Here is a 26,656-nt window from a genome sequence, read left to right as displayed (position 1 = left end):
AGTGCCTGAGACATAATAAGTACATTTTAATTCTTTTTTGCTTTGAAAGGTGAATAGGTTAAACTGTCTCTATTTGCAAATGACATAATCTTGTACATAGAAAATGTTAAGGAATCCACTAAAAACACAATTAGAACTAATAAACAAGTTCAGCAAAGTTGCAGGATAAAAGATCAATTTACATCAAAGGTGAGGGTGAAAAGGGATGAAAAGATCAATTTACAAAAATCAACTGTGTTTCTATACACTTGCAATGAATACACTGAAAATGAAATTAAGAAAACAAATTCTGTTTGCAATAGCATCAAAAAGAATAAAATAATTAGGAATGAATTTAACAAAAGAAGTACAAAATTTATACTCTGAAAAATATAAAACATTGCTGAAAGAAATTAAAGAACACCTAAGTAAATGGAAAGTCGTCTCAGGTTCATGGATTGGAAAATTTAATATTGTTAAGATGGCAATTCTCCCCAAAATGATCTACAAATTCAACACAATTCCCATCAAAATTCTGGACCAATAATCTGATCCTAAAATTTATATGAGAATGCAAAAGACACAGAAGAGATAAAACAACCTTGAAAACAAACAACAAAGTTGGAGGATTCACACTTCCCCATTTCAAAACTTACTACAAAATCTACAGTAATCAAGACAGTGTGGTATTGGCATAAGGTAAGACATACAGATTAATAGAATGAAATTGAAAGTCTATAAGTAAACCCTCACACTTATAGTCAATTGATTTCCAACAAGGGAAATTTTTTCCCATTGAATTGATTTCTAACAAGGGAAATCAATCTAACAAATCTAACAAATCTAACAAAGTCTTTTCCATAAATGGTGCTGACATGATCTGAAAGAGAAGTTAGATCCTATCTCACATCTGTACAAAAACGAACTCAAATAGGATCCAATAACTAAGTGTAAAAGCTAAAACTATAAATTTCTTAGAAAAACAGAGGTAAATCTTCATGACCTTGTAGTAGGCAATGATTTCTTAGCTACAACACCAAACATATAAGCAGCAACAACAACAAAAAATAGGTAAATTGGATATCATAGAATTAACAAAAAACCTTTTGTGCTTCAAAACACACAATTAAGAAATTAAAAAGGCAACTCATAGAATGGGAGAAAATTTCTGCAAATCATATATCTGATGAAGGACTTGTGTCTGGAATATATAAAGAACCCTTAAAACTCAACAATAAAAAAGACGAATAACATAATTTTCAAAAAAGCAAAGAACCTGAAGAGACATTTTTCCAATAAATATATATAAATAGCCAATATGCACATGAAAAAAATGATCAACTTCATTAGCCTTGGGGATGCAAGTCAAACCTACAATGGGCTGCTATTTCATACAGATTATGATTGCTCTAATCAAAAAGTTAGATAATAATAAGTTAGCAAAAATGTAAAGAAATTGGAACTCTTATGCACTCCTAATGCAAATGTAACATAGTACATCCTTTGGAAAACAGTCTGGCAATTTTTCAAACAATTAAATATAGGGTTACCATATAGCTTAGCAATTCCCCTCCTAGGTATACACCTAAGAGAAATGAAAACATATGTCCACAAAAAACCTTGTGTGTGAATACTCACAGTAGCATTCTTAATAATAGGCAAAAGGTAGATATAACCCAAATGTTCATCAACTAATGAATGTATAAATAAAATGTGGTATAAGCATACACTTGAATATTATTCAACCACATAAAGGAATGAAGAACTGATACACGCTACAGTGTCGATGAACCTTGAAAATGTTATGTTAAGTGAAAAAAGACAGTCACAGAGGGTTACATATTATATTATTCCATCATATTTAATGTCCAGAATATGCAAATTCACAGAGAAAGAAAGTAGGTTTGTGGTTTTCTAGAGCTAGGAGCAATGGGGGAATGAGGACTGATGGCCAAGGGATTTCTCTTTGTGGTGATGAAAATGATTTAGAATTTGTTGTGGTGATGGTTGCACAACTCTGTGAAAATACTGAAAACCATTGAATTGTACACTTTAAATATGGAAATTGTATGTTATCTGAATTATATCTTAATTAAAAAATTTTAAATTATTAACTTAAGACTGAGTAAAACAAGTGGTTATGGGTGTCAGGTTATGGGTTTAAATAAGGTCATTGGCTGAAGTCAAAAAGTTGAGGAAATTCCCAACTAGAAACCTCAACTTCCTTGCTGAAATAGAAGGCAAATCTATCTGCCAAGAAGGAGGTTATAATCAGATAATGGTACGTCAGAGGTAAAGACTGCAGAGGTGGTACAGTTCCAGGTGATGACAAGTTCCAAGGTGTGTCATGAAAGTGAGTGGCTAAGGTGGAGAAGAGGGAGAGGTGGTGGAGGCCCAGGAAGTGACAAAGCTTAATATACCTCACAAATACTTGTTGAACTGAATGAAAGAATTACTTCCCCTGCCAGCACTGTATGAGACATTAAGTCCTCAGTGTTACTTTAATCATCTTGGAAATTGTCACCATGTTTGCCCTAGGCAAGTTTCTTTCTTTTTCTACTAAATTTAGGGATAGGTGTATGAGTTTCAGTGGAGACCATACTCAAGTTACCTCTCATCTATGGATGAAAAAAGGAAAGAAAAAGAAATTGAGGTTTTTCCAAGTGTGCTATGATTACACTAAGATCATAAAAACTACTTAGGAGAATCAGCTTCCAGAAATCTAGAATCAAAACAATGCATATGCAAAACAATAAATAACATATTAAACACATTTAACTACTGATTCGAGAAATTCACTTAAGACCCACTTTCTTTGTAGCCCCAAGTTCAGTGGAGTCAGAGGGAGGATTTCTGGGAACCCCAAAGGCCTTGTCCTTGCAATCCCCCTCTGATTCAGAGGATCTTCTCAGGTCCCAGCCGATCTTTCCATTGAGGCCCCCATTCTCTCACCTGTGAGGTCCCTATACTCACCTATGCCAAAGTAAAGTTTAGAGCTGAGTATCATCCCCCCATTTTCATTGCCCCCATACCAGTCCCCTCTACTAACACAAGCATACAATGATAATAAGGGTTCAGAGCAAAATATAGAAACCCGTCTAGTTATATTAAGCACAAAGGAATTTAATAAAGGAAATTGGGTGTTTACATGTGAAGTAGAATGGCTGGAGGAGCAGGCTCTAGGTTGGGCCTCCAGGAATAACTCCCAGAACAATGCAGAACTGACTGTCCAGGCAAGCTACTTGCTCTGCCACAATCAGGATGGTGAGCAATCAGCAGGCTGACACTGGAACTTTTGAGTTCATGAACCCACAAGCATAGCTGTGTCCCAGGATCGGAAAGTCAGGATCAGGAAGCTACTGCTGCCACACCACAACTGCCTCTTAACATCGATGAAGCTAATGTCTGAACACTAGAACACCACTTCAGAAAAACATGAGATCTTGGAGATGGTCCAAGACCTTGTTCACACACAGAAAAACAGTCAGACAATAGAAGGAAGGTAGCTTCTGTTTCACTTCTGCTTTCTACATGTAAAACAAAGTGTATTTAGTAAATTCATCCAGAAGAGTCAGGGAAATGTGGTTTCCAGCATTCAAAAAAAGAGCTGGAAATGGCTGAGTACCAATCAACTATATCCAGTATACAAACACACACACATAAATGCATACATGTGCATATATGTATACACATGACCCCAGATGACAAGACTATTGGCCCTTTATGTTATGTGAATTTTTCTAATAACCCAAACAGAAAATAGAAAATAATACAAATGAGAAACATGGAAAAATTACAAAAGTCCCAAAATTTCACATATGCTCTAGAGTCTTGGCCTCTACAGTCACTGGTTACCGACTTCCTCTAAGGAATTAAGTGGATGTCCTACGGGCAGCCCTGTGGTTTTAATTCTCTTGAGGTGCAGGCTCACCAGTGCTCTGTAGTACTCAATAATAAGGAGTCTGACTCCATCGTTGATGTTTAACAGCTGACAGCTGTCAAGCCCTGCCACACCCCCTGCCTTTTGTGCCCCACATCCAAGCAAGCTGATTAAAAAAAAAACCTCGGTGCTCCTTTGGCACTGATGGGAAATTCAAACCATACAAACTTCGGCCTGCATGAGGAAACCAACATCCCAGCCTCACCCTCTAACTATTATAAAACCCCAAGCAGGGAGATTTTCCCCTCCCTGCTCTTTCAAGGCATTTTCAGATCTGCTTGGGAGCCTGCCCTGTTCTCTTACAAAACCTCATTACATGTGCAATAAACCTTCCATCCCATCTTTGTGCACATGTGGGATCATGAGTCTTAACATCTAAACCAAATTTTGTGTGGGAGGTCCATCTCACCACTGAGGGATACTACAAGAGGTTCCACCCACCCCTCACCACCAAAACACTCCCACACCATACACTTATGACCCCATCTTTTCTTCCTCATGATCCCTCCTCCTACCTACAGATACCATCGAGGCAGAAGGGTGTGTCTCTTTGTATTCTGTGGAGACTTGGCTTCTCTGCAGGACAAGATTGGGTGAAGCTCAATTCGCTAGGGCTCTGCTTTGCACAGGAATGTTTCTTTCAGAGCACTTCCTTCCAAAGACCGCATTAACCTTTCTCCCTGTTGTCAAATCTTGATTATCACCTCGTGCCCATGTGAAACTCCCTAGTTGATAATTTCATCCACAATCGCTTGCTGCTGTCGCTGGTGTCTGTTCTCTCTACTCTGCTCTGCTGTTTTAGAGCTTTGATGCCTGGCTTAGCACCTTTGCCCACCTAAAGACTCCTTTGACCTTGGAATATGAGTGATGATACTCTCAAAGACATTTAATTTCAATGATATTCACCTTGCAAACTACTAACACCACCATCCTGCCTCTCATCACTGTCATCACTTTCAGTCAAGATTCAGACATCTCCACTCATCTGTCTGCTCCCATACTTTCTTCTTAGTACTGCTCACTTTGTCTGGTATCAACTTGCCCTTAGACATCTTCATGTGGATGACTCCTTCTCATCCTACTGGACTTAGAGCTTTCTGTTCTTTGTCAGGGCTATCACTGCTTTCTATTGTCCCCATTATAAAAAATACATTAAAAATAACAGGAATTGTAAATTGGCAGCCTACAGTCTGCCTCTGGCTAGAAGCTATATTTTATTTGGCCTGCAATGGGCTTTCTTTAAAACACATTTTTCCAAAAGAATTCAAAGCAGGATCTCAAAAAGATACTTGGATGGCCATGTTCTTTGCAGTAGTAGTCACAGTAGCCTAGAGGTGGAGGCAACCTGAGTATTCCAAACTCAAAATTAATGTTCACAGATAAATGGATTAACAAAATGTGTTATATACAGAAAATGAAATATTATTTCACATTTTAAAAGAAGGAAATCCTGTCACATGTTACACCATGGACGGACTTGGAAGATATTATACTAAGTGAATTAAGACAGTCATAAAAAGACAAATACTGTATGATTCCACACATATGAGTTATCTAAAGCAGTCAAATGCATGGATACAGAAAGTAGAATGGTGGTTGCCAGGGACTGGTAAGAGGGTGAAAATAGGGAATTATTGTTTAACATGTATATATTTTCAGTTGGGCGAAATGAAAAAGTTCTAGAGATCTATTGCCCAAGAATGGGAATATACTTTGCACTACTGAACTGTACACTTAAACGTAAGATGATAAATTTTATATATTTTTACCATAAGTAAAAATAAAAAAACAAAACTTCTAAAATTTGAATGCCTTTAGAGGGACACTCTACTTCACCAGAGGCCCAACACTAGCCTGACTCACGAGTTTAAATGAACTTTCAGGCCCCCATAAACATTAATTTTGAGTTCGGAATAATCAGAGAATTTAAAAGTGAAATAAGATGAACTTGGAGTTCTTAAATAGGAGTGTGGGATTTAACATTGAGAATGATTCCTTTGTTTGGCAAACATTCATTGAACTCTAGCATCTGGCACTTGCTAGGGACTGCAAATACAAAAGTGATCATCTCAGTTCCTGGCCTCAAAGATTTTATATCCTAAGTAAACTGAATTACAGTATAGTTTAATAAGCATTGTGATCAAGGGCTGTTCAGGTTATCAAGTGCTCCCTCCATTGAAAGGAAGAGCTGTGAGAACTGGTAAGATGGGCATGCGCAGATGAAGAAAGGTAACCAGAAGAGGCATCTCCTAAACTGAGCCTTGTAGGATGAACAGGAGTTATCCGGGGACAATCACATATTTGAGAATTTTCCATTTTTCCTTATGTTATTGATTTCTAGTTTCATTGCATTGTGGTTAGGAAAGATACCTGGTATGACTTCAGTCTTCTTAAGTTTGTTGAGCCTTGTTTTGTAACCAAACATGTGATCTATCCTGCAGAATGTTCCACGTACACTTGAGAAGAATGTGTTCTGCTGCTATTGGATAGAATGTTCTATATACATCTGTAAGATCCATCTGGTCCGTAGTATTGTTTCAGTGCACTCTTTTCTTATTTATTTTCTGTCTGAATGTTCTATCTATTGTTGAAAGTGAGGTATGAAAGTCCTCCACTATTATTGTATTGCTATGTCTCCTTTCAAACCTGTTGATGTTTGCTTTATGTATTTAGGTGCACTTATGTTGACTGCATATACATTTATAATTGTTATATTTTCCTGATGAATTATCCCTTTTATCATTATATAATGACTTTTTTGTCAGTTGTGATAGTTCTTAACTTAAGGTCTATTTTGTGTGATATAAGTACAGCCAGCCTGCTATCTTTTGGTTTGCATGGAATGTCTTCTTCCATCTTTTCACCTTCAGCCTATGTGTGCCTTTGATTTTTAAAGTGAGTCCCTTGTAGACAGCACATTGTTAGATCTTGTTGTTTTTATCTACTCAGTCACTCTGTGTCTTTTGATTAGGAGTTTAATTCATTTATGTTTAAAGTAGTTATATATAAGTAAGGATTTACTATTGTCATTGCTTTCTGTCTGTTTTGTATTTATTTTGTTTCTCTTTCCCTTTTTTCTGTTTACCTCTGTGATTTACTGACTTTTTATAGTGATTTGCGTTGATTCCTTTATCTTTTTTGTGTATGTCTACTATGGAAATTTTCCTTGTGGTTACCTTAATTACATGAAAACACTAGTCTATTTTAAGCTGATAACAACTTGGCTTCCATTGTATACAGAAACTATACATCTCACACACACACACTTTATATTATCGATGTCACACTTTAGATTTTTTTTTTTTTTTTTTTTTTTGATACATGGTCTTGCTCTGTCACCTAGGTTGGACATGGCTTACTGCAGCCTCAACCTCCTGGGTTTAAGTGATCATCTTGCTTCAGCCTCCCAAGTAGCTAGGACTACAGGCCTGTGCCACCACACCCAGCTAATTTTCTTGTTTCTTTTGTAGAGACCAAGTCTTGCCATTTTTCCCAGGCTAGTCTCCAACTCCTGGACTCAAGCAATCCTCAGCCTCCCAAAGTGCTAGAATTATAGATGTGAGCCACTGTACCCGGCTTATATCTTCTTTTAATATTGTATATGTATCCATAAATTTTTGTATTTATAGTTTTTTTAACTTTTGTCATTTAACTTTTATATGTCATTTAAATTTAGAGCTAAATTTATACATCAACATTACATTACCACAGTTTTCTGTGTTGGTCAATGTATTTACTTTTACTACTAAGTTTCATACTTTCATGTGCTTTTATATTGCTGTTTAGTATCCTTTCAACTTGAAGAACTCCCCTTAGTATTTCTTGTAAGACAGGTCTAGTGGTAATGGAATTTCTCCATTTTTTGTTTGTCTGGAACATTTTTTATTTCTCCTTCATTTCTGGAGGACAGTTTTGACAGGTAATGTAGTTTTGGCTAGCAGGGTTTTGTTCCCCCCAACTTCCCCACTCAGCCCTTTGAATAGATTATCTCACTCCCTTCTGACCCACAAGCTTCCTGCTGAGAAATCCACTGACAGTCTTATGGGGGCTTCTCGTAAATGATGAATCACTTTTCTCTTGTTTTTAAATTTTTCTTTGTTCTCAGCTTTTGATAATTTGATTACAATATGTCTCTGTAGATAGGGTTCATCCAATTTGAGATTTTTTTAAGCTTCATGAATCTGGCTATTTCTCTCCCCAGATCTCGGAAGTTTTCAGCCATTATTTCTTTAAATAGGCTTTCTTTTTTTCTCACTCTTCTCCTTCTGGGATTCCCATAATGCAGAAACTGTTCCACTTTATAGTGTCCCATAATTCCCCTAGGCTCTATTCACTGTTTTCATTCTTTTTCATTTTGCTCTTCTGACTGGATAATTTTAAATGACCTGTCTTCTAGTTTCCTGATTATTTTTTTCTGCTTGATCAAGTCCACTATTGAAGCCACTTGGTGAATTTTTAAGGTCAGTTATAATATTCAGCTTCAGAATTTCTGTTTGGTTCTTCATAATTTCTGTTTCTGTTGATATTCTCAGTTTGTTCATGTATCATTTTCCTGATATCTTTTAGTTGTCTATCTGTGTTCTCTTGCAACTTGCTGTGCTTCTTTACAATTATTTGAATCCTTTGTCAGGCAGTTCATAAATTTACATTTCTTTATGATCAGTTACTGGAGATTTCTTTTGTTCTATTAGTGTTACATGATTCTTCATGTCCTTGTAGCTTTGCATTGGTGTTTGTACACCTGAAGAAACAGTCCCTTTTCCCAGTCTTTACAGACTGGCTTTGATTAGGAAAGGCCTTTATCAATCAATTCAGCTAGAGATTCAGGGCCCTCATTCCTAGCTGCTCTAGGTATTCAGCCTTTTTCTTTCAGGAGCCCATATCTCTTGCTCCCTCTGGCGTTTGACTATGTCAGTTCCATCAGTGTTCTGTGTGAGGCGAGATAGAAACTGGCCCCTCAATCAGAACTGTGAAAGGTTGGGATGTTGGGGGTATGCTCCACTCTTTCCCTTCTTTCCTAAGGGAGAAGCCTCAGTTATGCTCATTATCCCAATCTCTCAGAGCCATGCCAGCAACAGCTGCCCCAGGAATCTGGACTATTTCAGTTTCTTCAGTGCTCTTTGTGAGGCAGAGCATAAACCAGCCCTTTGGCAACAGCTGCCAAATTATCATTTTTAGGGAGGCAGTGTGGTAATTGCCAAACCATCACCTGAGGGACACCTGACATTCCTGGTGGGTTGGGGGAGAGCCCTCTCCTACCCTGCTCCTGCCTGTCTAGCTACCTATAACAATACCAGTCTTTTCAACACTGTGTGTGAGATAAACCAGCCCTCAGGGAGCATCTTGAAAGGCTGGGAACCACTGGACATTTTCCCCACTCTCCCCCACTCCCCACAATGGAGGAGTCACTGAACTGTGCTGATTTGGGCAAGGGGCTGATGTAGATAAAGTGAAATTCATTTTGTTATCTGTTTCAGCACACTGATCTTTGGTTTTGTGCCTAAGGGTACTGCAAGTTCTTAGTTAGAATTAGACTTCTCATAAAGGTATTTTGTTACTTATACCATTATTAAATCTGTGTTTCTGTGGAAGAATGAAGGCTGGGATTTTCTATTCTGCCATCTTGTGGACATCATTCTTCTATGCTGTTATTCTCCAACATTATCATTTTTCATGGCTACATGGGTAGCTGTATTTATTTAACTATTCCCATATTACTAGACATTTGGTTGTTTCCCTGTGTGTTATTATTAATATTCTCATAGACAAATAATTCATAATTGTTTATTAGGAGTAAATTTCTATGTATTCAAAGGACATGAATGTTTTAAAGACATATGATACACATTATCATATTGTCCTCCAAAAAAGCTACACTAATATCCACCCCTATTGGTCCAGTGAGAAAGTTTTATTTCTCTGAATATTTATCAAAACTGGGTATTATCATTTAAACAATATTTACTATAAGTAAAAATTCATATATTCTAATTGTTTTAATTTGTATTTTTTTGTCATTTAAGGTTGAATTCATTTGTGAGTGTTTACTGGATATTTGTGTTTATTTGTATGGGTGAATTCCCTCAGTTTCCCTTCAAGTTTTTTTACATTGTTGATTTGTAAGGGCTTTAAAGAATATATTGAATATACTAGGTGTGGTGGCTCATGCCCGTAATGCCAACACTTTGGGAGACCAAGGTGGATCACTTGAGCCCAGGAAGGCAAGGCTGCAGGGAGCCGAGATTGTGCCACTGCACTTCAGCCTGGGTGACAGAGTGAGACCCTGTCTCTCTCTCTCTCTCTCTCTCTATATATATATATATATATAAAATATATGTATATAAAATGTATGTGTGTGTATAGAATATATTAATCCTTCTTCTATATTATGTATTCCAAATGTATTATTCCAGTTTTTCATTTGACTTTTTATTTTGTGTAGATTATCTGCTGATCAGAAATGTTTTCATTTTAAATCATCAAATCTCTCAATGTTTTTTAAATTTTGCCATTAAGCATAGAAGTAACTTCTTTACACAGATGATATCTTTTCTGTATTTTTATTGTTCACATTTATATTCTTAATCCATGTGGAGTTGCATGTTCTAAAGCAGAAAACTTTTATAAATTATAAGCCAATTGTTACAGCATCATTTATTGAAAGTCCCTTCCTGTCCTCATGGATTTAAAATGCTACTTTGTCACAACTGCAAAAATACGGAACCAGCCCAAATGCCCATCAGTGAGTGAATGAGCAGATAAAGAAAATATGGTGTATACATGGAATACTGAAAATATTATATACTCAGCCATAAAAAGGAACAAAATAATGGCATTTGCAGCAATCTGGATGGAATTGGAGACCATTATTCTTAGTGAAGTAACTCAGGGATGGAAAACCAAACATCATACATTCTTACACATAAGTGGGAGCTAAGCTACGAGGATGCAAAGGCATGAGAATGACACAATGGACTTTTGGGACTTTGTGGGGGAGGAGGGTGAAGGATAAAAGACTACACATTGGGTACAGTGTACACTGCTCGGGTGATGGGTGCACCAGAATCTCAGAAATCACTGCTTATTCACTTAAAAAATTAAAAATAAATGCTATTTCATCATCTACTAATTTTTTATGTAGGGTTGAATGTTTCTACATTTTCTGCATTATGCTATTCATTCTTTTACTCTTGCACCAACAGTGTACCATTTTCATTATTTTTGCTCTATAGTATTTACCTGGAGTCAGCCAAACTGCTAAGTTTAATGGCACAGTCTCCAAAACTACCCTCACCTCTGACACTGACTGCAAGTTTGAAGGGTTTGGAAAATGACCCTAAAATTTAATAATTCTCTAGAGTTATTTACAGAACTCACTGAAAGCTATTATATTCACAGTTATGGTTTATTACACAGAAAGAATACAGATTAAAATTAGACAATGGAAGAGAGACACAGGGTAGAATCTGAGCGTTCCAATAGGAAAATTTCCATTGTCCTCACTGTGGAGTCAGGACACATTATCCTCCTGGCATCAATATGTGACAGTATGCATGGAGTATTGCCAACCGGGAAAGATCATCCAACCTTCAGCGTCTAAAATTTTTATTGAGTCTTTGTTACATAGGTATGATTGACTGATTGATTCCCTATGTGGTTGAACTCAGTCTCAAGGTGGACCGATACCAGGTGACCAAGGCCTGCACCCTAAATCACATGGTTGATCTTTCTGGCATGGCCAGCCCCACTCTAAAATTAGGAGTGGTCAGTTCGCACCCTAAAAACAAAGACACTTTTGTCATAGACTACCTCCTAGAAGCCAAGGGCAAAGGCCAGACCTCACTTCGGTAAAACCAAATCCTTTACTACATAGTATTATTTAAAATTATGTAAAGCAAGTCCCTTCTATCATTACTCTTCCTTCCTAAAAATGGTGAGCTAGTTTCAGACCCTGCTTCATGGGCATGTGATCTATGCAGTCTAACAGGGCCCAGGGCTCATACGGGCCCCATCAGTGGTTTTAATGCTCTGCTGTCACTGTCTTGAAATTCTTTTATCTATTTATTTTTATTACATTTTTTTCTTTAATTTTTAGAGACAAGGTCTCTCTCTGTCACCTAAGCTATAGTGCAATGGCACAATCATAGCTCACTGTGGTGTCAAACTTGTGGCTTCAAGTGATCCTCTAGCCTTGGCCCCCTAAAATGCTGAGGTTACATGTGTGAGCCACTGCACCCAGCCTTGATATTCTTATAAATTTATTTTTCAACTTTGTTTTATAAGTGAAGTCCAATGGGACAAAGGTGCATGCATGTGAGCTGAAAAGATATTCACATGCATATGCCCATCATTCCTTGCTGTCCCATTTGTATATAACATTCACAGTTCCCCACGAGCACAGAATTCTGGTGGGACCACGATACATAGGAGTTCAGTGAGACTCAAAAGTATGAAGTAGATGTGTTACAAGAGGTAATGCTTTTCATTCTTCAAATGCGGAAAGAAGGCATTCTAATAATGCAAATAACCAAGTAACTCTATCGTATCCTTTCTTACTTATATTATTTCCCTGTATTAGCTAGTCACTTATGCTAAAAATGATGACATCGAAGGAAACAGAAAGATAGGGCAACACATGTTCTATGTCCTTTCAGTCCTTCTTTACTCATCAGTAAGCTGAGGGTACAGTGTGTTGGTAGAATGTTCATGAAGCGATATAAAGAGGTGAAATAAAAAGAATTAAATATGTTTTATGCAGCATTTCAACTGCTGTGTAACAGTTAAAAACATGCATGTGCAAGTTACAAAATATAAATTGTGTATTTTCAGTGATGCCACATATGAGTAAAATACTACTACATTTGCATTTAAAATTGGCATTGCATAATATAAAGATGAACAGAAGGCTGGGCACAGTGGCTCACACCTGTAATCCCAGCACTGTGGGAAGCCGAGGTGGGTGGATTGCTTGAGGTCAGGAGTTCGATACCAGCCTGGCTAACATGAAACCTGTCTCTACTGAAAATACAAAAGGAAAAAAAAAAAAAAAAAAAAAGCCAGACACGGTGGCAGGCACCTGTAATTCCGGCTACTCAGGAGGCTGAGGCACTAGAATCACTTGAAACCAGGAGGCAGAGGTTGCAGTGAGCCGAGATCATGGCACTGCACTCCAGCCTGGGCTACAGAGACAGACTCTGTCTCAAATGAAATAAAATAAAATAAAATAAAATAAAATAAAATAAAATAAAATAAATAAAAATAGATGAACAGAAAATTTCATACTAATCATTTAAAATTCCCATTTTCTTTACCTAGAACTACATTAAATAGCCAATTTAAAACATCATGACTAGTTGAGAAAGAGACCATTGAAGAAAAGAAAGGAATGGGTTTTGTATTTCAATAACTGTAAGAGCACTTTTTCTCTTCTTTCTGTACCAGGGGCTCCACAATTTCATTCTGCACTGGGCCCTGAAAATTGTGTAGCCAGCCCTGACCAGTCTGTACTGTTTATTCTTGCAGTAAAAGTGAAGCATCATATTGTTATTATCTAGAAAATACCATGCTTGGATTTGAGTAGGGATGGCATTAAATCAGCAGTCACATTAAGTATCCTAAATGTGTGGAGTCATGGGGTTTAAAACAAAAGGGAATGCCGGAATAATATTGTGCATGCTCCATCTAAAAATATTTAATGTAAAAGTTTTAAGCAGTGATGGTAAAAGCAAACAAACAAAAAAATGAATTGCAGCTCAATTTGCTTGGATACCATGTCCTCTGCTAATGTCTGTGTCCTTTATCCTTCTGCTAAAACTGATGAATTATTTTGAGGGAGAAGTTGCATCTTTACCACATCATTTTCTGATTCAGGAACATGAACATGTCTCCATATATTCGTTTTATTTATTTATTTATTTAGACAGGGTCTCTCTCTGTAACCCAGGCTAGAGGGCAGTGGCACAAATACAGCTCACTGCAGTCTCAACCTGCTGGGCTCAAGTGATCCTCCTGCCTCAGCCTCCCATGTAGCTGGGACTGCAGGCATGCACAATCATGCCCGGCTAATTTTTCAATTGTGCCCGATGACTGTCTTTTTAAACATTTCATAATGTTTTGCAGTGTTCTTCATTTGGGGACACATATATTTCTTGCTATATTTGTTCCCATGTATTGTATTATTTTTTGCTATTGTATATGAGATTTTTTTTCTATTCCATTTTCTGAGATAAATGATATAGAGGAAAACAAATGAATCTTTTGTCTTAGTTCTACATGGTTCTTGGTTGATTCTCTTGTATTTTTTCAAGGAGATAAATGTGTTATATATAAACATAATAATTTTATATTTTTCTCAAGATTACACAGTTTACTTCATTTTCTTGCTTTATAATTGCTAGCCCTCCAAGGAAAATGTTAAATAATAGTGATGATCATAGGTTCAGAGTAGTATGGCATCAGCTTTTCATTTAAGATTGAAATTTGTTATTACATTTTCATGCCTAGTTTGCCAAATTTGTTTTTAATGATAAATGAATACGCAATTCTATTAAATGCCATTTTAACCTCTATTTTTATGTTCTTGTGGTTTTTCTCCTTTAATCTATTAATCTGTTAAATTATTTAATAAATTTTCTTAATACTGAATCATCTCTAAATCATTAGGATAAAACTTATTTGCTTATAGTGCATGGTTCTTTTAATATTTTGCTATTATTCTCTTTTCCAAATATATATATATATATTTATAAGACATTAGTTTATAGTTTTCATCTTTATGCTGTTTTTCTCAAACTTTTGAATCATTTTCTGGGTAATCTTGTAAAATGATTTGGGAAGATTTCTATATTCTCTCCATGCCTTAAAGATCTTAAAAATAAAAACAAATTATTTGCTCCTTGAATATTTGAAAGAACTTACCTATAAATCCTTCTAGGTATGGAGACTTTTTTTTGATAATTCTTTAATTTTTTTTCCAATGTCTTATTTATTATTTCCACCTGTTTTTGAGTAAATTTTGGAACTTTTTATTTTCTTAGAAAATCCCTCATTTTCCTAAGGTACTTAAATTTATCTTCATAGAATTATATCTAATATTTTTTTCTCTCTCTCTCTCCTTTTTTTTCTCTCTCTCTCCTTTTTTTTTTTTTTTTTTTTTTTTTTTTTTTTAATAGAGACAAGGTCTCACTATGTCACACAGGCTAGTCTCAAACTAACTCCTGGGCTGAAGCAATCCTCCCATCTCAGCTTCCCAAAGTGCTGGGATTACAGGCATGAGTCCCCACGCCCAGCTGTCCTTTTAAAAATTATCTTTTTTTTTATCAGGATGCAATCAGTCAAATTGAGAATGAAGAAAATTCAGTGTATATGACTATGTACCTTTAACAAAAAATGGCCTATGGGAAAAATGGGCAGGATAGTTATTCTAGACTTGAAGACTGCACAACAAATTAACTAACTGCAGTGCATAGACCTTGTTTGCACATGGATTTGAACAAAACAGTTGTTAAAAGAGTTTGAGACCTTCAGGTAAAGTTGAACACAGACTGAGTATTAGATGAAATAAAGAAATTACTATTACTTTTGTTCAGTGTAATGGTATTTATTATGGTTAAGGTTCAAATTGTTAAAGTCCTAATTTGTTTGTGATATATACTGAAGTACTTGTGAGTAAAATACTATATTGTATGAATTTCCTTAAAATACTCCAAGGGAAAAGTAAGTTGGGGAGAGTTGGGGAAAGAGGCGGGGAGAAAGGAGAGAAGATAAATACCAAGAATGGCAATGTGTTGATAACTGTTGAAGTTGATTGATGGGTACATAGGAGTTCATCGCCCTGTTTTAAATACTGAAATGTCTAGGCCGGGCGCAGTGGCTCAAGCCTGTAATCCCAGCACTTTGGGAGGCCAAGGCAGGCGAATCACGAGGTCAGGAGATCGAGACCATCCTGGCTAACATTGTGAAACCCCGTCTCTATTAAAAATACAAAAAATTAGTCGGGCGTGGTGGCGGGCGCCTGTAGTCCCAGCTACTCAGGAGGCTGAGGCAGGAGAATGGCGTGAACCCGGGGGGTGGAGCTTGCAGTGAGCAGAGATCACACCCCTGCACTCCAGCCTGGGCAACAGAGTGAGACTCTGTCTCAAAAAAAAAAACAAAACTGAAATGTCTAAAACTTTTCCCTCCGTATATATGGGTTATCCCTTCTGCCATTCTGAATGTTATGTGTGTTTTTGTTTTTTTCTAGATTAGTCTTCTGGAGACATTTTGTTGTGTTTGTGACAGGCTTTTAATTTACTAGTTATTCTGCTTTAAAAATAGTTTAAGATTTTATCTAAAAATAATGTATCTGTGTTTTTTAGGTTAAGCTTGTTGTTCTGTTTCCTGCTCCTTGAGTTACATGTTTAGTTCATTTATTTTCTCTTTCTGGTTACTAATTAGAGCATATAAGGGTATGAGTTTTCCTTTGACTACAGTCTTGGTGTATCTCAGAAGTTCTGGCAGGCACCATTCTTATGAGGGGATACTGTGTATATATGGTAGATTGGTACTGTAACATTCATTGTACTGCTTTTCTAGTGTGCCTTATTGAACTGCAGAGCCTAGAAAGCTGAAAACTACATTCCCCAGATTCCCAAGCAGACAGGATTTTAAAGGAGATTTAGATTTATCCAATCAGATGCATTCCTGCAAGTTTTAGGAAGGCAAAAAAAAGGCAGAGGCAGAGCTTCTGCTGCTTCTGCTGGCAGGCACAGTTGGAAGTGACTAATTTCTCTCCAGCTAAATTAGCAGAGGTCCTGGTGCACGCTTTAGTTTTGTGGATATCACGCCCAGGCACAAGGCACCAGGAGCAGATGATAGCAGAGGCTGTGGTTCTAGAGCGCGCAGCAGTAATGACACTTTGCTGTTTGTTGTGGCATCCTTGCCAGACCCGCATTTTTCTGTAGCAGTGGCTTTCTGACATGGAAGACATAGCAGCTGCTGTGGTGACACCATTTTGCGGTGTGGTTTTCAGAGTCATTTCCAAAAGCTCACTCTAGCATCTGCTCTTCACAACATTCCTACAAACCATTTAATTCCTTGTCATAATCTTCCTAAATCTGTTCTCTGTAACTGAACCTTAACTAATATAATAAATGAAATTAGCCGTGTGATTATATTCTACTTATGATATAGGATTGGTTGCATCTGCTAGACCCAAAATAGCAGTAGCTTTAAAAAGTTAGAACTTCATTTCTCTCTAAAATAAATGCCTGTGCGGGTACAGCTAATCTGCACTACAAAGTTGAGGCCATTTCTATTTTTTTGCTGTGACATCCCTAGGCTGTTACTCTTGTCTGCATCATCCAAAATAGCTCACCACTGTGTCTGGTGAGCCAAAGAGAAGGGAAAGAAAGGGAGAGAACATTCTTCCTTTGAAAGGCATAACCCGAAAGTTGCATGTTACTAAGGATCACATCCTATTGGCCACACTTGGCTGCTGGGAACAGTGACCCCTTTGGCTCCTCCCTCTTGATATCCTGAAATATTGTATTACATTTATAAGACTCAAAGAATGGCCTGGCCTAGAAAGGGAAAACATTCCTAATTGTGCCATATCCCTCCCCTCCTTTATTTTAGGAATTACAACTAGTTACTGAAGGCTGGGTTCACCTGCAGACATGTTTTGATTGGCTCTCAGAGTATTTTTTAAAAGTTTGAAGTTCAATGGTTTTAGATAAGTATGTGTCCCCAGACCACCACATTGCCCACCACTCCCTATTACTTTCCTGACCCCATGGGCATTTGAGTTTGTGAATCAACCTAAATTCTTTTCTCTTTTTCTTTTTTTTTTTTAAGAGAGAGGATCTCACTTTGTCCAGGCTGGAGTGCAGTGGTACGATCTCAGCTCACTGCAGCCTCAACTTCCTGGGCTCAAGGGATCCTCCCACCTCAGCCCCCCAAGCACCTGGGGCTACAGGTGTGCCACCACACCTGGTTAATTTTTTGTATTTTTTCTAGAGATGGGGTTTCTCCATATTGCACAGGCTGGTCTCAAACTCCTGAGCTCAATCGATCCACCCACCTCAGCCTCCCAAAATACTAGGATACAGGCATGAACCACCACACCTAGCCCCTCTAAATTATTATTTCTTCTGACTATGTAAAACCTTCAGGATTGGAGAGTTTACAATCCCTGACTCTAAAGGAAATCAAAGGACTGCCACTGACCAATTCCTTTTCACTTATTCCCTTATTTTTATCATGGAATATACCACATCAGTTATTTCTTTTCTTACTGAAATTCTCCTATTGTATCAACTCTAGCCTACACTCTTTGTTGATACTACGTCCAAGGAATGTGAACCTGATAAACTAATACCTGTGGATGTAAATTTTAAAATAGTTTATGAATAATTTTATGTAAATTTAAAAGTAGTTAATAATTTCTGGTTCTACTTAATTTCAGTCATTTTTGACCTTCCGAAACCCAAATTTTTCTTTCTTCTTCACCAGATTATTCTCCTTTTCCTGGAAACCAGTTCTCTTCTCATATTCAAAATCCACATAAGAAGCATAGTTCCTATATGACCCAGCAATTTTACTGTATACCCCAAAAATCATGAGAACGTTTGTCCACACAAAAACTTATATGCTATACAGATATTTATAGCAATGTTATTCACAATAGCCAAAAGGTGAAAGCAAACCAAATGTCCATCAGCAGATGAATGGATAAACAAAACGTGATATATCCATATTATGGAATATTATTCAGCCACAAAAGGGAATGAAGTACTAATACATGTTCCAGTGTGGGTGAATCTTGAAAACATTGTGGTAAATGAAAGAAGCCAGTCACAAGGGCCACATATTGTATGATTCTATTTCTACGAAATGTCCAGGATAGATAAATCTATAGAAACAGAAAGTATATTTATGCTTGCCTAAGGCTGGTAGAGGGTGTTGAAGGCAGTGGGAAGTTTACAGTTAAGGGGTATGGGGTTTCTTTTTGGGTGATACAAGTATTCTAAAATTGATTGTGGCAATGAATGCATAAATCTGTGAATATACTGAAACCTCGTCGAATTGCACACTTTAAATGGGTCAATTATATGTGTTAAATAAAATTTGGCTGGGTGCAGCGGCTCATGCTTGTAACCCCAACAACTCAGGAACATGAGGCAGGAGGATCACTTGAGCCTAGGAGTTCAAGGTTTTAAATATAAAATTTTAGCCGAATTCCATTTAAAAGCGTTAACTGAACAAAGAACAATTCGACTTGTGAATCAGGCAGCCTCAGGCAGCCTCCCGAGTCAGAGTAGGCTCAGAGACTCCAGTGCAACCACATCGTGGAAGAAGATTTATGGACAGAAAAAGGAAAATGACGTACAGAAAATGAATGTGAGGAACAGAAACAGCTTGATTGGCTACAGGTTGGCATCTGCCTTATTCGAACAGTTTGAACAGCTGGCCACCTTTGATTGGCCAAAACTCAGTGACTGGCACAAGAGTAGGCTACAGTCTGTTTACAGTTCCATTGAGGTTATAGTTCACGATGTACAGAGAAACCTTTAGAGTGAACTTAAAATATGCAAGGAGGCAGCTTTAGGCTAACCTTGAGTTAACAATTGTTACAGTGAGCTATGATGGCACCACTGCACTACTGCACTCCAATCTGGGTCATAGAGCAGGATCTCCTCTCAAAAAAAAAAAAAAAAAAAAAAATATATATATATATATATAGGAGGCCATTAGTTTGAACTGAGCCAAAACTAAGTTGTTTATCTGACCTTTAAAGAAATCAAGAGAGAGACAGAAATAATAGCCAAATCCCCAAACAGACTATTTTTAGCTGGCATGAGAAGGAAGTCCCCTCTGCTTTAACATTTACAAGGAAAGTAGCTTTGAAACAACCAACACACTTTTTGTTCTCTGCTTTTGCTTTTCTCTTCCTTTTCTGTCTATGAAGCCAAACTCCTCTACTCAGCTCACTGGAACACTTAATCTATTTTATAGAAGAAGCTCTGGCCCAATTCTAGAGTCACAAATAAAAGCCAATGAAGATCTTCGAACTAACTTTGTTATGATTTTGTCTTTCGACATATGGCACATGAATTATATCTCAATAAAGCTGTTTTTAAAATCCATATACGAACCCTCATATATATAGTTAACTGATATTTGGCAAAGATGCCAAGATGATTCAATGGGGAAAGGACAGTCTTTTCAACAAATGGTGCTGGGAAAATTGGATATTCATATCCAAAACAAAGCAATGGGACCCTAACCTTATATCATACTCAAAAATGGATCAAAGACCTAAACATAATATGTTAAACTCTAAAATTCTTAGAAGAAAACATAGTAGAAAATCTCTATGTCATTGTATTTGGCAATGATTTCTTAGATATGATACCAAAAGCACAGGCAATATAAGTGGAAATAGATGAATTGGACTATTTCAAAATTTACAACTTCTGTGCATCAAAGGACACAATCAACAGAGTGAAAAAGCAACCTACAGAATAGGAGAAAATATTTACAAATCATGTGTCTGATAAGAAATTAATATCCAGAATATGTTTTTAAAACTCATGTAACTCAACAACAACAACAAAACCTTGATTTTAAAATGCGCAAAGGTCTTGAATAGATTTTTCTCCAAAGAAGATATGCAAATGGCCAAACATATGAAAAGGTACTCAATATCACTAATCATTAGGGAAATGCAAATTAAAGCTACAATGAGATATCATCTCTTACACACTAGGATTGCTGGTTTTTAAAAAACAGAAAATAACAAGTGTTGGTGAGAATGTGAGGAAACTGGAACCCTATGAATTGTTGGTGGAAATGTAAATTAGTACAGCCATTATGGAAAACAGTACAAAAGTTTCTGAAAAACTTACAGATAGAACTACCATAGGATTCAGTAATCCCTCTGTATACCCAAGGGAAATGAAATCAGCACGCTGTAGATGTAACTGTGCTGCCATGTTCATTGCAGTACTATTCATGGGAGCCAAGATATGGGAAAAACCTAAATGCCCATTGACAGATGAATGGATAAAAAGAACTATGGCATAGCTCTATTTATACCACAATTTTTAAAATCTATTTACAAAGAAATATGCTCAGTCTTTAAAAAGAAGGCAATAATGTCATTTACAACAACATAGATGAACCTAGAGGACATTATGCTAAGTGAAATAAGGCAGACATTAAAAGAAAAATACTGCATCATCTCATATGTGGAATCTTAAAAAAAAAGTTGAATATGTAGAAACAGAGAGTTAGACGGGTGGTTATCAGGGATGGTGAAAGGGAGAAATGGGTCAAAGGGCACAAGCTTGCAGTTATGTAGAATGAACAAGTCTGGAGATCTATGGACAGCATGAGGACTACAGTTAAAAATATTGTATTTGAAATGAAAATGTGCTTTGTCAGTAGAGTTTAGGTGGTCTTACACACACACACACACACACACACACACACACACACCCAAACATGCACACAAAGTAACTATGGAAGGTGATGAATAAGTTAACTTGCTTGGCTGTAGTAATCATTTCACTATGTATACATACATCAAAACGTCATGTTATACACCTTAAATACATACAATAAAAAAGTGAAAAAAGTCATCTATCAGCAGTAATTACATCTCTATACATGACTGGGCTTCAGACAGAAATAAACCTTGGGATCCCTGACTAAGTTGCTCTCTCTGTTACTAAGACAGCCTTCTGAAAACTTACAGAAATTTGCAACAGCTCTTACCTTCCTTTGGGACTTAGACTTGCCCAGACGACCTCTGTCAGCACATTTACCATGGCATCTCCAAGGGGTCCATCATAGTGTGGTGTATACAATTAAGAATCATCTCATTATTAATGCGTGTATGAGATTCACTGTTACTTTTAGATTCTGGTGTATCAACTAAGAATGACTGCAGTTCATCAATCTCAGGCCCATAACTCCCACCCCCCCCCCATTAATAAACTTAATCTTATCTCAAGCCCCCATTTTTGCTGATGGCAAAAAAGTGACTTTGTCATTTCCAATCAGATTCAATTACTTTAGATATTTCTCAGTTAGTCCAGGGAGCCATGTTTCCTCTTCCCCCTGGAGTTCTGCCCATATAAGGAGGTGAGTGAAGAAAGGAGCGTAAGCACCTGTGTGAAGGGGGCATCACATCCTATGGTTCTCTGTCCACTCCAGTCTCTGCTGAGATGTGACTTGTCTTCCCGGTCTTTAATCTTTTTTTTTTTTTTTTTCTGAGGCAGAGTCTCACTCTGGTGCCCAGGCTGGAGTACAGTGGCATGATCTCAACTCAATGAAACCTCCACCTCCCAGGTTCAAGCAATTCTCCTGCTCTGGCCTCCCAAGTAGCTGGGATTACAGGCATGTGCCACCATGCCTGGCTAATTTTTGTGTTTTTAGTAGAGACAGGGTTTCTCCATGTTGACCAGGCTGGGCTTGAACTCTTAACATCAAGTGATCCGCCCACCTCAGCCTCCCAAAGTGCTGGGATTACAGGCATGAGCCACTGCACCTGGTCTTGCCTGATCTTTAGTCAGTAGCATATATTGTGCGCAGAGGCCAGGTGTCCAACTGTGAACTCCAGTCTGTATCATTCAGGCCACTCCCTGTGATGGCATCCTCTCCTTGTGGCCTCAGAGTCCCTTCTCCATCATCCCTCTTTCTGCTGCTTCTGCAACCTTCCTGGAGGAATGGGGGAAGTGTGGGAAGTCTTCCGCCCTTTGGGTCTAAGGGAGACTCAGACTGGCGTGTGTCCTCTTTGTTGACACACCTCGTTCACAGGCTGCTGCACCTTGTTGAAGCAGAGGGCTTCTCTGGGAAGCCTGGCCCCACTGGAATATCGACCTGAACCTATCTGAGGTTTCTATTAGGTCCCCTCCCGTGGCTGTGCTATGTCAAGGATGCAGTACAAGATCCCTTCTTGAAGATGCAGTGACTACATCTTCTCCTTCCCTTATTGCTGGACTAACGTTAGCTCCTTTTAGGTGGAAACACTGGCTCTTCCTTCATCAAGGAATTTTTCCAGCTCTTTTGTTTATGGCATAAACTTTATGAACTGAGTCCTTATCTTTATGGATCTGAATAGACTCCCAAAAGGGCAGACCCTTGCTATTGAATTCTTTGACTTTCCAGTCTCCTGTCTATGGCATAAATTTCAAGCATCTATTTTAGAAATCGAGAGCCACAAATCTGCCTTTTGTTCTCTGTGACCCACCTGTCCCAGGGTCACTAGTGCTCAGCTCCAGAGACTAATTATAATGGTGGAAGGATCATGTGACGAAAAGATATTATCCCTAATTTTAACTAAATATTATCTTCTTCTACCTGCCCCTGTAATCGCAGCGGCTCTAAGAGACTCTAAGAGGGTGAGAGTCAATGGAGCAGAGTAGCTCTGAAGGCCAGGTCAGGGAAAGGACAAATGTTGGATTGTCCTTTCAACAACTGATTCCTTTCAAACAAGTTGATTCCCAACTCTAAACATGTCATCAGAATCCCCTGAGGGTTTTCCATTAATTTTTTATTTAGATTCAGGAGCGCATGCACAGGTTTGTTACATGGGTATATTGCATGATGCTAAGGCTTGGGCTTCTATTGATCCTGTCACCCAAAGAGAGAACACAGTACCCAAAAGGTAATTTTTCAACTCTGACCCCTTCCCTCCCTTACTGCTTTTGGAGACCTCAGAGTTTATTGTGCCCATCTTTATGGCCGTGTGTACCCAATATTTAGCTCCAACTTGTAAGTGAGAATATGTGATGTTTGGTTTTCTGTTTCTGTGTTCATTCACTTAGGATAATAGCCTCTGACTGCATCCATGCTGCTGCAAAGGACACGATTTTGTTCTTCCTTATGGCTGTGTTGTATTCCATGGTATATACATACCACATTTTCTTTATCCAATCCACTGTTCATGGACTCATAGATTGATTCTGTGGCTTTTCTACTGTGAATAGTGCTGCAATGAACATATGAGTGCATGTATCTTTTTGGGAAAACTATTTTCCTTTGGGTGCATACTCAGTAACGAGATCACTGGGTCAAATGGTAATTCAATTTTTAATTCTTTGAGAAATCTCCAAACTGTTTTCCCTGTAGGTTTCTGTTTTTTGTTTGGTTTTGGTTTTGTTGTTGTTGTTGTTGTTTTTTAGAAAGACACACTCCCAAGCCCCACTCTGGAACTGTTCACAGAAGACATCTTTTTTTTTTTTAATTTCAAATATTCACAGTGGTGATTCTGATGTATACCTGCTACTAGAAGCCATGAGTTGGAAACAGCTGTGGCCTGAAGACCCTTCATATAGAGGTTGTCTAGGGGAGGATCTAGAAGTGTCTAGAATCAGGTATGTAATCTGGAGTTGGGATTTGCCTATCTCCACTGCTTGTAGCAGAATGCAGAGCTAACCCCAAGCAGAGGATCAGCAGGCAAAGGGGACACTTAGCAGGAACTGTCAGAGCAAGGGAACAGGTGCCGGCAAAGTCTCAAGACCTGAGAGGGTATAGAGAACTTGGCAGGCAAAAGGACAAAAAGAACAGAGATAAGGAATCCAGAAAAAGGAGCTGGTGATTCTATGTTGACCTTCTGTCCCCCAATGAAGAAAATTCTAATTTTTTTCCTGCTAAATCAGGAAGCAGTTCCGGGAGATTTTAGTCAACAATTTGCCACCTCTGACAGACGTTGGTATGGGCTGCTGGTGTGCACACCTGGTGTACTGCTGGAAATAAAAGGAGAATAGAGTTAGGACAAGGAAATGGGGAAATGTGCAACTAAGCTAGATTTGGGTAGATTGGCTGGTGGAAGGAGCCATTTCAGACTACAGGAATTCTGGAGTCAAAAAAACAAAGCAAAAAACGATGCCTTGCGAACAGAACCAAGAACTGCACTTCCCATCGTTTAGCTGTCCACCAGAGTCAAAACACTCATTCTGACTACGTGTCTTGATGTCTCCTGGATATGAGTGGTATTGCAAATATTTTTAATTTAAAAAGAAGCCCTCCTACAAAAACATTAAGGTTAGCAGATAGTACATGCTACACACCATTCTGATTTTTAAAAACAAATAAACACGAAGCTACCTTGAACTGTTAGAAGGGCCTGCTCTATGTAAGGCAACTAACTTCCTTCTTTTTTAAAGTAACAGGTCAGTGAGTGAGATATCTCTCACCACAACTCTGGCCAACACATACAGATTTATCTTTTATTTTATAAAATGAAATAAACATAACATAAAATTTACCATCTTAACTTCAACTGTACAGTTCGGTAGCATTAAGTATATTCACATTGTTATGCAACCGATCTCTAGAACTTTTTCATCTTGCAAAACTAAAATTCTATACCCATTTGACAACTTCCTAATCCTTCCTCTCCCAGCCCTCAGCAACTATCTACTTTCTGTCTCTATGAATTTGACTACTTTAGACTGGGCGCCATGACTCACACCTGTAATCCCAACACTTTGGGAAGCCAAGGCGGGAGGATCATTTGAGGTCAGGAGTTCAAGACCAGCCTGGTGAACATGGCGAAACCCTATCTCCACTAAAAATACAAAAAAAAGAAAAAATTAGCCAGGTGTGGTGGCACATGCCTATATTCCCAGCTACTTGGGAGGCTGAGGCAAGAGAATTGCTTGAACCCGGGAGGCAGAGGTTGCAGTAAGCCAAGATCATGCCACTGCACTACAGCCTGGGTGACAGAGTGAGACTCCGTGTCAAAAAAAATAAAATAAATAAAAAAACAAACAAAATGAATTTGACTACTTTAGATACCTCATATAAATGAACTCATACAGTATTTTGGGATTGGCTTATTTCACTTAGCATAATGCCCTCAAGGTTTATCCATAGTGTAGCATATGTCAGAATTTTCTGCCCTTTTAAGGCTGAATAATATCTAATCCACTGTGGTTTTTTATCTATTCATCTGTGGATGGACATTTGGGTTGCTTCTGCCTTTTGGCTACTTTGAATAGTGCTGCTATGAACGTGGGTGTACAAATATCTCTCTTACCTTCAATTTTTTGGATAAATATGCAGAAGAGGTATTGTTAGATCAGATGGTTATTGATGAAAAGAGTCAAACTCTCTGTAAAATATTTGAAGAGATTTATTGTGAGCCAAATATGAGTGACCCTGGCCTATGACACAGCTCTAGGAGATCTGAGCACCTGTATCCAAGGTGATTGGGCTACAGCTTGGTTTTACACATTTTAGGGAGACATCAGACACCAAGAAATACATGTAAGATGTACATTGGTCTTGTCCAGAAAGGCAGTATAGCTCCAACCAGGTGATGGGGCTTCCAGGTCATAGGTGGATTCAAAGATTTTCTGACTGGCAATTGGTTGAAAGATTTCAGTTATTACCTAAAGACCTGGAATCAATAGAAGGAAGTGTCTGGGTTATTATAAAATATTGTGGCAAGCAAGGTTCTTATTATGCAGCTGAATCCTCCACGTACAAGGCTTCACAGAAAACAGATTTTAAATGTTTCTTATAAGACTTAAAAAGGCAAGGTTTCAGAGAAAAGGGAACACTTACACACTGTTGGTGGGAGTGTAAAATAGTTCAACCATTGTGGAAACCAGTATGGCAATTCCTCAAAGAGTTAAAAGCAGAATTACCACTTTATGGACCCAGCAATCCCATTCCTGGGTATATAACCAGAGGAATAGAAATCATTCTAGGCCGGGTGCAGTGGCTCATGCCTGTAATTCTAGC

Source organism: Papio anubis, chromosome 4 (assembly GCF_008728515.1).
Source record: "Papio anubis isolate 15944 chromosome 4, Panubis1.0, whole genome shotgun sequence".
NCBI lineage: Eukaryota > Metazoa > Chordata > Mammalia > Primates > Cercopithecidae > Papio > Papio anubis.
Note: the sequence above shows the minus strand (reverse complement) of the source record.